At 42.1% G+C, this 10,296-nt stretch overlaps 1 non-coding gene across 1 annotated transcript; it reads left to right on the top strand.

Annotated features, from left to right (window-relative positions):
* Nucleotides 1–924: 924 nt before the first annotated feature.
* On the top strand, nucleotides 925–999 carry Trnal-caa (transfer RNA leucine (anticodon CAA)). Its single transcript has one exon. It is a non-coding gene; the product is annotated as a tRNA-Leu (tRNA).
* Nucleotides 1,000–10,296: the final 9,297 nt, after the last annotated feature.

The following is a 10,296-nucleotide window of genomic DNA, read 5'->3' as shown; positions in this document are numbered from 1 at the left end:
TACAGAAAATAAATGACGATAGTTAACTTTGAGAAATTACAGTGTTCTGTCGCATGCAATGGGCGACGGACAAAATAAGAAATTTCATCAGGATAGACAATGCCTAATACAAGTGAAAGGACACACTTCCTAAGGTGCTGCTGTAGAGCTCGTAGAACAGCTGGTCTTCAACTGGGACGCTGGGAGGCGGCGGGGCGCTTACGTCCGTTTCGTGTCGAGGGCGCTGTCGTCGGGTTGTAACCCAGACAAGGGTCGATCAGCGTCTTCTTCACAGCCCTCTCTGCTATAAAGTTCCTGGCCGGAGTGCCGGCGTTTGACTTTACGCCGGAACAATTCGTATGCACTCAAATATACTTAACGTCTGAAATATGACGTGTCTTAAGAGCCCCTGAGACGTGCAATATACTACGCATTATATTCAGCAATATATGGGGGTGAAACTTCCTGGCAGATTAAAACTGTGTGCCGGACCGAGACTCGAACTGGGGACCTTTGCCTTTCGCGTGCAAGTGCTCTATCAACTGAGCTACCCAAGCACGACTCACGCCCCGTCCACACAGCTTCACTTCTGCCAGTACCTCGTCTCCTACTTTCCAAACTTTATAGAAGCTCTCCTACGAACCTTGCTTGGGTAGTTCAGTTGGTAGAGCACTTGCCCGCGAAAGGCAAGGGTCCCGAGTTCGAGTCTCGGTCCGGCACACAGTTTTAATTGCCAGAAGGTTTCATATCAGCGCACACTCCGCTGCACAGTGAAAATTTCAGTGTAGAAACATCCCCCAGGCTGTGGCTAAGCCATGTCTCCGCAGTATCCTTTCTTCCAGGAGTGATAGTTCTGTAAGGTTCGCAGGAGATCTTCTGTGAAGTTTGGAAGGTAGGAGACGAGGTACTGGCGAGAGTAAAGCTGTGAGGACGGGGCGTGAGTCATGCTTGGGTAGCTCAGTTGGTAGAGCACTTGCCCGCAAAAGGCAAAGGTCCCGAGTTCGAGTCTCGGTCCGGCACACAGTTTTAATCTGCCAGGAAGTTTCATATCAGCGCACACTCCGCTGCAGAGTGAAAATCTCATTCTTCAATATATGGGGGTGTTTATGAATGAATATCGGGGTTTTAACACTTTATGATACATATTACATTAAACGTGCAGTTATAAATGATATGTCAAATTACAGAGCAATTCAAACAGTTTTACCAAGAACCTTATAAATGTTAATATGAGCACCATCTGCCACACGGCACACATCAAGTCTATAGCCGAGTTCTTCCCAAACGTTGGTTAGTGTGTGATTGTGGCAACAGCTGCTGCAATCCGGTTTCTTAATTCAGGGAGGTCTGCTGGTAGCGGAGGTGCGTACACACGATCCTTGATGAAACCCCAAAGGAAAAAATCACATGGCGGTAGATTGGGTGAACGTGCAGGTCATGCAAAGCAAGCCCTGTCATTGTCGTCTGGGAAGAACTGGGCTATAGACTTGATGTGTGCCATGTGCCAAATGGTGCTCACATTGAACATTTATAAGGTTCTTAGTAAAACTGTTTCAGTTGCTCTTTCATTTGACATATCATTTATAACTCTAAGTTTAATGTAATAAATATTATAAAGCGTCAAAGCCTCGATATTCATTTATAAACACCCTGTATAATGCCGATTGAGCAAGGTGGCGCTGTGGTTAGCACACTGACCTCGCATTCGGGAGGACCACGGTTCAAATCCGCGTCCTGCCACCATGATTTAGGTTTTTCGTCATTTCTCTAAATCACTTCAGCCAAATGCCGGGATGGTTCCTTTGAAAGGACGCGGTCGACTTCCTCCCCATCCTTCCGCGATCCTATGGGACCGATGACCTCGCTGTTTGGTCTCCTCTCGCAAGAAAAAAGCAACCAATATAATACCGTATAAGGGCAGCATTCAGGAGCAAGTAGCAGTGCCCACAGAGACCAAGAGAAGCTCAATCCGCTCAAATGATAAAAAAGGACAAGAAGGTCAGAGAGTGTGCTGGTGGACATATACTGAAGTATCTTGTGTACTCTCAGAAATGAGGTTCCTGTCTCTAAAGGAAACTCCAGATACTTTGTTGTCCACAATAGCAGAGGAAACTTTAGATAATGGTGTCATGACAGTAAGAAGAAATGATTATTTTATTTAGTTATTAGCTTCTATAAATGAGGTCAGGACAGCTGTCCATTGACAATACCTGTTTACTTCTCTAGTAGACATAAGACCATGTGAGCCTTCAGCCAGTAATCAGTAAATAATTGTTTTCTGCCGTTTGCACCTGGCACTACAGTAGAGAAGTACATTGAAAATAGTAAAGATATACAATAAATTATTACACAGTTCGCTTGTTTAATTTATTAATTAGTTTTTATTGTGGTTCAAATGGCTCTGAGCACTATGGGACTTAACATCTGAGGTCATCAGTCCCCTATTCATCTGTCCCCTGTAACTTAGAACCACTTAAACCTAACTAACATAAGGACATCACACACATCCATGCCCGAGGCAGGATTCAAACCTGCGACCGTACCAGTCTAGCGGTTCCAGACTGAAGCGCCTAGAACCGCACGGCAACCGCGGCCGGCAGTTTTTGTTATGGTTTATGAATCTTCGGTGCATTGAATGAGCTCGTGACTGATTGTTTGTTTGCTGGGATATTTTCGGACATTTTTCGACCTTTATGTATAGTTTCTGCATGCATTTTGCGAAGTAAGCAAATCCTTCGCAATACGTACAACTTATCCCTACTCGACCACTGACACATCTGATCCGAAGGCAGAGTTATAACCGACGCCTCCCGGGGATACATATTGCGCTATAACATTGTTCGTACTTGGTTTTGCACTCACGTGCAATACATTATTATATAATATTATTGCGCAGTAAGCATTGAGCGTGTGAGCATCCCTCAATGTACCACACGAGATGCGATATAATTTTAAGGTAATCTGATTGCCGGTTACGTAGATAATTCAATGGATTCAATTGACCAGAGTAACTCAAAAATTGCTGGCTCTATTCACATGCTAATTTTAATTATAACATGTTGACTGAACCGAGATGAAAGGAGACTGTAAGCGCTAAATCGGTAGTAGAGTGCCAAATTAAAACTTAAGTAGAATGTCATGGTGAAATGTATCAAAAAATTTCATTTAATCACAGGACTCCATGTATGAAAATGGATTTTATCTAGGGAAAGTATTACGACAGTTATGGATCTTTTAAGTAACGAATTCTAAATAATACATCTCTGACACACACACACACACACACACACACACACACACACACACACAACGACTGAAAATATGTACCAATGCTACGATTCGAACCAAGGTCTTCTGATCACTAGGTACACGTTCTAACAACTACGCGACACTGGCACAGTAACGCTGCACAAATGCATGGACTGCTATAGCATGCCAGCGTCCTCAGTCCAAAGTCTCCATTCACGCCTCATCCCTCAGCATAGCAGAGGATCTCCAGCGGTATTATAGAGAACACTTAAGCATCGAACAAACTATGGGATCCTGGCTGAAACTCAGAAGTAGGTTCTTCAGTCAAATGAAACTGTACAGTTCCAGAGAGTTTTTCAAGTCTCAAGGATCTGTGCTGTAATTATGCAGACTGAAGTGACCAATGAAAATGTGTACCAAGGTCAAGATTCGAAATTGTGCCTACTGATCACTACGCAAATGTGCATACAACTTTCGTCACCCTGGGAAAATAGCTTTGCACGAAATATCCTAGCATGTCTCCCTTCTCAATCCAATTTCCTATTGACGCATCAGCCCAAGTTTGAGACTCGAAAAAGTCTCTGGAAGCATACACGAGGGTAAGTCAATTATTATCCGCAAAGTAGTTATAAAATTTTATTGACATCAGATAGGAAACTTACAAGAACATTATTTTCCGACATAGTCTCTTGCGTTTCAACGCACTTGGTCTATCGTTGTACAATCTTACTGATGCTCTCATGAAAGAAGGTTTTCGGTTGTTCTGCGAACCAGGAATGCACCGCTTCTTTCACTGCTTCGTCCGTGGCAAATCGACGGCCCCTTAATGCATGCTTGAGTGGACCAAACAATTGATAGCCAGAAGGTGCAACATCGGGACTATATGGAGGATGACCCAGTACTTCAAATTTGATTTTCTGGAGCATTTCAGCATTGTGGGCAGCAGTATGCGGACGGGCATTGTCTTGCAACAACACAACGCCTTTTGACATCAATCCTCGGCGTTTGCTTCGAATTGCAGGCTTTATCCTGACATTAAGCGTCTCACTATAACGTACACTGTTTATTGTTGTGCTCCTTTCTCCATAATGTTCCAGTACTGGACCTTGTGAGTCCCAAAAAACCGTAAGCATCAGTTTTCCTGCGGAATGTTGGGTCTTGAACTTTTTCTGTCAAGGTGAATTCGGATGTTTCCATTCCGTACTATGCCGTTTACTCTCCGGCTCATAATGACGGATCCATGTTTCGTCACCAGTAATGATCCTGTCTAAGAAGTTGTCCCCTTCGTTACCATTGCGATCCAAATGTTTTTTGCACATGTTCAAGCGCGTTTGTTTATGCAACTGTGTGAGTTGTTTTGGGAGCCATCTTGCAAAAACTTTATGAAACTCAAGTCTGTTGTGGATGATTTCGTAGGCAGAACCGTGACTAATTTACGGACGATGTGCCACTTCGTCAATAGTTAATCGTTTGTCTAAGAGAATCATTTCACGTGAAGACTCAATGGTTTCTTCATTTGTGGCGTAAACGATCGTCCGACTCCTTCATCGTGTGTAACACCTGTACGACCATTTCGGTATTTTTCAATCCATTCGTAGAAACTCCTTTGTGGCAAAACACTGTTCCTGTACTGTACCTAAAGTCTTCGATGAATTTCGGCCCCTGATACGCCTTCCGACCACAAAAACGGATGACTGAAAGTTGCTCTTCTTTGGTGCAAATAGACAGCGGAGCAGCCATGATTAACAGCACGGTAGCGATGACGAAACTAGCCTAGCAGCTTGAAAATTGCAAAGATATAACAACAAATAAACAAAGCATGCATCATCAACGTAAAACGGCAGTACTAGCAAAATAACTAAAAATGTAACTAAATTGCGGCTAATAATTAACTTACTCTTGTACTTTCGATTGATTACAGGCATCTATGCTTGTGTTTCAGACAGGATCCCCCATTTCGTTCGATACTGAGGTGTGATTTCGAATACATTTGGAGAGCCTCTTGAGTGCTGTTTGAGTGTAGGAGGAATGCAAGTGGGCTGAGGAGTGAAGCGTGCTGGAGTTGCCCATGCAGTTGTGCAAAATCCACTGTGCCACGATGTTGTAGTGGTTAGTGCGTCTGTGTAGGAAGCCAGTGACCTGAGTTCGACTCCTGGCCTTGGTAGAAATTTTCATTCGTTGCTTGAGTCAGCATACATACGTCATACATATTTGAGATTTGAAAAGGTGTCGAGAACCATACAGTTTGATTAATTGAAACATCACATTTTAAGTAAAACTAGTTATCAGAATCGAAATATTTTGAGGTCTTTTTTTTTTTATTGAAGTACATAATGCCTTTCGAATAGCTTTTCCAAAAATGTTTCAAAATTAAGATGAGTAGAATTTGCAAGGTTAGTTCGTTGAAGTTATACCCCCCCTCCCACACACACACACACACACAAAATCTCTCGTATCACAGCGAATGTGAGGTCATCCTGAGTTACAGTACATATCAGGAAAGCGGGTGATAACTTCTAAATCAAAAACCAGGAACGAAAACATGAATTACACAAATAAACTCGATAAACTAAAACAGAGTTATTATTAGTATCTCCGGGGTTCCAGAGGGTGTCAGCGTGAAAAGGAGAAGGTATATTCAAATATTAACCGAGTGCGAATAGGTCTGAAGGTTCCATAAAAACTTGGTTATGTATTTAGACAGTTGATTCATACCGGGGATCGAGAAATTCGACCAGTTTTGGCTGATATCGATATCGATATTGGGACGATATCGGTACCCTGAATTGCAAGGCCGTTTCAAAGTCTCTACAGTACTTCCTGAGACTACCCCAGACATACAGAAGATGTGAGCAGAGGAGTTCAGTCGATATATCTAAAGATGAGAGATATATTAATGATTTTATTTACTTACTACAACATGACTAACTTACATTTTACGAGTATAATTGCATTCAGTAATATTTTTGTATTATGTTTCTCCCGCAAAAGGATTTTTTTATGTGATATAATTACAATTAATATTCTCAAATTTTTTCCGTTGATTTTTCTTATTGACAATGGAAAGAAAAACAGCCTTCGGTCACTATTTTAACAAATTAACCTGGTTTTGACCCTGCTAGGAGTGTCTTCTTCATAATTTAAAACAAAGAATGGTCTATATTCTATAACATGGTCACAGAATAATGACTAAAAACGTATGATAGGGTATAAGTACGGAGTCATCGTAAAAGACTAACAGTACTTATATGCAAATTATAAAATAATAAATATGCCAAAAGGGCATTAGTCACAAAGACATTTAAGATAATGAAAACTGTGATGGTGAGCCACTAAGGGCTGCTCGTTACTTGCGTGGTACAGGTTGAAAAACGGATGATTCCGTACTTATACCCTATCATATGTTTCTAGTCATTATTCTGTGACCATGGTATAGAATATAGACCATTCTTTGTTTTAAATTCTGACACTCCTAGCAGTGTCGAAACCAGGTTAATTTGTTAAAAATAGTGACCGAGGGCTGTATTTCTTCCAGTTGTAACTATTCACGGTCTCTGAACGTGCAGCCATGTACAAAAATGTGCTTGCTTATTGACAAATGTCATGATTTTAGCTCAGCGGGAAGTACCTACCCTACAGGTTTTTAAAAGTAGCACGGGCAGATCGACAGATAGAGGAGAAAGTGACGCCATGAGGTAGGGTACCCTTAAAAGTGACGCATATCAGTAGATGCAGTATCTCTACGTGGCGTCCTTGTACAGCCGACCACTATGGGGCAAGCATGTCGCAACACGCAGACAAATCATCCGCTCTCTACTGTCGTATCAAATTAGGTCGCGTTTTGCAGGTAGGCAACACAATGATCACATTTCTAAAGCGGGCGGCCGTCACAGCAGCAGTATCAACTTCACTGAATTCCACGCACGTACCTTGTTTTTTCGTATTGACGTTTGGCGCATTACAAACGATTCCCATATTGTACACCTATATGTGAGTTAACAACTCTTTCCACTGATATATGTCTGCTTTCGATACGTTTTTCACTTTGCGTGTAATCGACTCCTGAAAATACCGGGTGATCGAAAAGTCAGTATAAATTTGAAAACTTAATAAACCACGGAATAATGTAGATAGAGAGGTAAAAATTGACACACATGCTTGGAATGACATGGGGTTTTATTAGAACCGAAAAAAAACAAAGAACTGATAGACGCGTGAAAGATCTCTTGCGCCCGTCGTTTGGTGATGATCGTGTGCTCAGCCGCCACTGTCGTCATACTTGTCCTCCCAGGTCCCCAGATGTCAGTCCGTGCGATTAGTGGCTTTGGCGTTACCTGAAGTCGCAAGTGTATAGTGATCGACCGACATCGCTAGGGATGCTGAAAGACAACATCCGACGCCAGTGCCTCACCATAACTCCGGACATACTTTACAGTGCTATTCACAACATTATTCCTCGACTACAGCTATTGTTGAGGAATTATGGTGGAAATATTTCCTGTAAAGAACATCATCTTTGCTTTGTCTTACTTTGTTATGCTAATTATTGCTGTTCTGGTCAGATGAAGCGCCATCTGTCGGACATTTTGTGAACTTTTGTATTTATTTGGTTCTAATAAAACCCCATGTCATTCCAAGCATGTGTGTCAATTTGTACCTCTCTATCTACATTATTCCGTGATTTATTCAGTTTTCAAATTTATACTGACTTTTTGATCTCTCGGTAGTTGTGAAAACTGTGTTCAAGTATAATGGTGGGTGTGGAAAGGGGCGATAGTTTCAGTCGATTTTATCCAATGTCCGAAAGTGGCTATTGTGTTTCATCAGTATCAACTTTTATCGAGTAAAATTTGATGGTGCAGTTTGCGAAGTAGTTTCCGTCTGTAGCACACGATTACAATCGACCTTAGACTGATAAAAATCTCAGATAATTCGACAGGAATATTTCACAGCGTCACAAGGCCTGGGCAGACGGCGGTGGCAAAACAGATGGCGACGTGTGCGACAATTCCGGCAGATAAGCGGCAAACTAGGGAGCGTTTCCCAATGTGAAAGGTGATTCCGAGGCTTGATCGGGCTAACAGCTCCGTTACAGAAAGAGACGTTCCCATACACACTGTTACAGTCGCTAGTGGACTGTCCCTACGTCACGTATCCAGCGTGAAGCACACCAAGCGCAAATTTCCTCTGACTCAGCGTCGGTCGCATTCGTCCCCACACAACTGATTATTCTCTTCACCCGTCGCGTAGTTCCACTGCCCCAACTTTCTCCTCGCCACAAAGCTCTCTCTGAAGTGCACACAGCGCAAGCGGTGGCTCCATCCAGCTTGTGACTCTGCACCGCCACTACCTGTACGAGAGGGTGGTCTGTGTGCGGTCTGCGGGCTCAGCTGTGGACGTCTGTGCGGTCTCCTGCACGCAGACGAACAGCACTCTCCGCTCATCCGGAGCAGTTTGTGTTACAAAGCGCCTCGAACGCTACACTTCTACATTACTAAATGGCCACAAAGCTCGCACGGTAACAGTCGTGGGTTGCCTATCCAATGATCTTCTAGAGACAACAGAATCTGAATTTCAGTATTTCGTACAAATATGTTCCGACTCTGAATATTCAAAAGGGTGCCACACTCCTCTCCCTAAATTGAACAAAGTAAGTCAAATATGAAAGTAACTGTGAATATCTGCTGAGGCAGTATTTAGTTCACGGTGCGCAAATTACCCAGAGCGTATTCATCCAGTGTCTGAGAATGAGAGCACACGGCGACTTACAGCACACTTTATACATATTTTCAAACATTTTCGAAACTTTTTCTCGCTTATAGCCTCACAAAATGATGAAAGGGAAACGGTTTATCTGCTACCAAATGTTCACTTCTCACGCGGTAAGACTGCAGCATCAAGCATGACGTTCTCATTTATTATTACTCTTTCACAAACACATTTCACTATACAATTTGTAGACAGTATCCGCGAATAACTCTGAAGGCACCTATACCAAGTGAAATCATTCAATATGCTTATTCGAGGCATTCTGGCACGGGATGGTATGTCCGCGGCTATTCAGTATTGAGGAAATTGGATAATTTCTTTGTTTCTTCTCGTCCGTTTCAGTTTCATTGATATAAAATTCTGCCGCACTGGTTGCTGGTTTCGAGCTGACACGCCCGTTCTCGAACCACGTGCCTTGTCATGCTATTAACCGTAATTATTCACTCAACACGGTGTCAAAACACGCGAACGACTTCTGTACAGCAAAGTGTACAGTGGACAACAGATACCTAAAACATTATTCAGCCATTTAAGTATATCTATAAAAAAAATTAATTTGTCAAAATATAAGTGTGTATTTCAAAGACTATTTGAAAAGCATCATAGATGTGATGCTAGAGTGCTTTGCTGAAGTATCTTTGTAACTTATGTAAAGAAAAATATGAAACGCATAATTTGCTTAATAATATTTTCTCATAGATTAATGAAAATGTTTGTGGGTATAATTTTATATATTTGTGCATGTTGTCATTTGTATAAAATGGTACATGTTTAGGGATAATATGTACTATACGTGTTATGTAAAAGATGGAGTGATTTTGTACTGTACGGAAGTTACTGTGGGAAGCGTAAAAAGTGGTTTGGGTTTTTGGCGCTGTACCTGTAGAGCAAGCTGGAACGAGGGGACACAGTCGGTAGGCAGCAGTGAAAGAGGCAACACTGGGAGGGAGCAGGACTGGAAATTGTTATACAATGGCCTCGGACGTCACTTCTCAATAGTTACAGCATTGGTACAAGTTGTTGGGCTAGGTCATGGACGACAGAACGACAAAAAAAAGAATTAATTAGCCCGTACTTCAAGAAACTTCTTACGTCCTACCGTGGGCAGTGTATCCGACATTACTATCTGCCACACCCAACGATTACAGCCAACAGGTTATGACGAGCATAATTGAAACTGTAGAAGCGAGACCTATTAATTCAGAACTAATTTTCTTGAATATTTATTGTACTGAAACATAAACATTTAGTTCACCCTTTTATTTATTCCTAATGAATCGCCGGTATAGGGTCAATTTC

The sequence above is a fragment of the Schistocerca gregaria genome, chromosome 5 (assembly GCF_023897955.1).
Source record: "Schistocerca gregaria isolate iqSchGreg1 chromosome 5, iqSchGreg1.2, whole genome shotgun sequence".
NCBI lineage: Eukaryota > Metazoa > Arthropoda > Insecta > Orthoptera > Acrididae > Schistocerca > Schistocerca gregaria.
This window is presented reverse-complemented; position numbering and strand designations above follow the sequence as displayed.